Raw genomic sequence first — 3,573 nt, 5'->3', positions numbered from 1 at the left:
TTATGCACTACAGTACTTTCCCATGGACATACAGAGAAGCACAATATTGTGGCGTTCTTTCACTTTATCCACAGACAGAATATCTCACATTTCATATCCAGGAGCTCTGTGTCTCATCACTGTTATTCTAAAGGTAGGCTACTGTATGTAAACGTATGTGTGCAAATAGTTTAGATGGAGTTTTGATGGTGCTCAGTTGGTCAGTGGAAGAAAGGAGGAGGAGAGGGAAACAGCCCAAAGGCAACATTTATACAGTGCACTCCTCCTATATTGATCACCTTGGGACGGGTCAAATTGATCATTATAACCGATCCTTTTCTCTTTCTTCATTTCTCATGCAGATTACCACCTAACTGACATTTGTATAATGTATGACATGAATACAGTAGGAATGTTATTGACTTTAAACATCTATACAGTAAGTTAGGCCTCCAGCTGTTTCAAGCACAGCGGTCTCGCGTAGACAGAGACACCGCCGTCTCTCCACAGACAGAAAAGCCGTGATCTCTCCTTATACAGACAGACATGCATCAAGTATCGCTGCTGTATCTCGTTGGCTCATTGTTGGCAGTTTGTAAGTAAAGAAATAATACAAATACTGTAGTTTTAAACATGTTTTCCATTGTTATCAGGTGGGACAAGGCCCAAAATGATCACTGTAAGCAGAGTATGATCACTATTTAAACAGCATGTGTATAGGAAGCTTTTTGATCAATATAAGTGATTGATTGCTATAACCGTGATCACTATAAGCAGATATTCCACTGTACTTTGCCACATTGATAATTGCAGTCAGATACAAAACGGGGCAACTTGCACTCAGCAGCAAAACGTTATGGGCGTGTTTGCGTTGGCATAATTAGCAATTATGCAAATGATGCAATTCATGCGTGCTGTATCGGCCACAATTCATTCTTTGTGAATTTGCCCCTGAATGTATGAACTATTTGGGACATCTGTCATGTTGACACAATCCACATTGTCTCAACGCTTCCAGATGAACTCACCTGCTTCTGTGTGTCTACATCTTTGTGATTGGTCTAGATGTAATAAGGGACATTAATAAGCGATAATGGCTTAAAAGAGTAAACAGAAGTGTGACTCAAATAGTGTAAACCGTCATGCATGACTGACTCAAGAGCCCTGTTCCAAACCGCTCCCTATTAAAGAAATAGTGGACTATATAGTGTGTTGTCCATTTTGTACTAGTGTCCCAATCCTCAACTGTTGATTCACTATAATATATAGTGACTATATAGGCCACTGTAAAATACCCACAATGCAGAGCAATTTCTAGTGAACACAGAATGTACAATTTATCCCATACTGTATACCACAATGCAATGCTGTTGTGTTTACAGAAGGAGAAGAAGAGTGAGGTACAGTAGTGTGCTAAACTTGTTTGATCGTTAGTTCACTATATGATAAACACTACATGGGGAGTTAGTGAGTGAGTGAGTGAATGAGTGAGTGAACCATTCCAAACATGGCTAATGAGTCAGTGACTGAATTAAAGTTACAAGTCAAGTCAAGTCAAGTCAAGTTTATTTGTATAGCACATTTCATACACAGAGGCAATTCAAAGTGCTTCAAGTCATTAATGTAAACAGTGTCTGGAAAAACAGCAAATAAAAAGCAGGTCAGAGGAGCCTCTGTTACTATGCAGAATATGTCTTTCTAACCAATCATACAGCAGGTGATTTAAATGATTAGCACATCTTCCACCAGAGAGGGAGCTGATCAGTCAAATCTCTGCTGTAGTGTTTGGCTGCATTAAAAGCCTGCAGACTCTCTGCCCTCCATGACACATGGTTAAACTACTGCTTAGCAGCATTCTTCTTCTTCCCCATCTGGCAGCCAGCAACACTTTGAGAATAGAATATATAGAATAGAATAGAATAGAATAGAATAGAATAGAATAGAATAGAATAGAATAGCATCAGTGTTCATTTACAGCACATCTAACAGCAATTACACTCAGAATAACTCACTAACTCACTGTTCATTTACAGCACATGTCACAGTGCAAAGAGGAAAGAACATCAGAGCACAATGAGGTCAGTACTCTGTATCAGCAAGTACTCCAGATGAAGTACTCTCTACTGTGTCTCTAAAACCAGCAGGTGGCAGTGTTTCTTCATTTGTCAGCACCTGAGGCCACTGAGCTTCTCTTTCAGCCAGCAGCATTCAGCAGCTCAAGAGAAGAGGAGAGAAATCCTTCCATTGACCTTTTTCATCAGCAGCCATTTTGCGTCTAAAAGGCAGGAAGTAACACAGGTGCAAGCAAAACATTAATGAGGGTTTCCAACTTCCAATCCATTTAAGTGTTCCAGTGCTGTTTGGGTTGCACCTGTGTTACTATTGCTCTATTGACATCGTGAAGGGCAATTTTTCTGAAAATGAGCCAATGACACATCCTTTGCATAGGTCAGGATCCATTAAACTGAGACCACTGATGCTTTTAACACATTCACTGCCAGCCGTTTTTTTTTTACTGTAGGTAGCTTCTGCCAAAGTTTTTTTTTGAGGATTCTGGTTCTGGCTCATCTTTCAAGACCCGAGGATTCTTTTCTGCTAAGATTTTTTGAACACAAAATATCTCAAAAGAACTAATAGAATGTGTGCTTTCTCTGTCTAAAAGAGTTAGTTTGTAGAGTTAGTAGTTATGTAGGCATTAGCACTTGAATACAGCATGGTTTCAGCGTCTGAAAATTTAAGCTGAGATAAATAGCTTTTTGTGAAATTCGATAGAACAGTCACTTTAACCATTCATTTTTGGCATCAGTAAGACGTCAGACATCTAAACAATAGTTTTGAACAGTAATTTCCTCCATAACAGCAGGAAACCCCCCTCTCCTTCAAACTCCTCCCTCCGTGTGTGTTCTTCTTGGCTGCAGCGGGCGTGTCACAAGCGAGTTTCTGCTGCTGCTGCTCCTGTCTGCTGGGCAAGTCTGGATGGGCTCGCTCGTTTCTTGGGGTTTCGGTTGAGAGCTTTGATGAAGCTTTTGCGATTCTGGTCTTATTTATGCTGCGTGTTTCAAAGTGTGTTGCACCCATAATCTATTATGCAAATTTGCAATCCCCCACCGCCAGCAACCAGCGCGAAAACGAAAGCGTTTTCGCCAATCCATTTTACAGTATGAGAATGGTTTCATCGCGCGTTCCCCTGCAGTTTTGGCTCTGCTTTTTCTAGTCTGGAGAGCACTGTCGCCACTTAGTGGGTCGGTGGAATGGGTTGTACACGTTCGGTGGCTCCCTTATTTATATAGAAGATGTAAAAGGGTTAGATGCACATCCGACCGTCAAAATTTTTTTTTTTTTTTTTTTTGACGTATCAACTCGTCATTGGCAGTCAACCGTTGGATTTTTTTTGACGTATCAACTCGTCATTGCCAGTGAACGTGTTAATTAAAGCACCTGACAGTAGCAGGCTGGTAGCAGGGCACTGCCAAGGTGGCCTAAAACTGGTTTTATGCTTACGCGAAATCACCTGCGCCGAGGGGTCCCCGCAGCTGGCCGTCCTATCGGCGCAGCTCGGCGGAGGGGGGCGTGCAGCTCCTCGAAAATGTGACT

Source organism: Poromitra crassiceps (assembly GCF_964638095.1).
Source record: "Poromitra crassiceps genome assembly, chromosome: 26".
Classification (NCBI taxonomy): domain Eukaryota; kingdom Metazoa; phylum Chordata; class Actinopteri; order Beryciformes; family Melamphaidae; genus Poromitra; species Poromitra crassiceps.
This window is presented reverse-complemented; position numbering follows the sequence as displayed.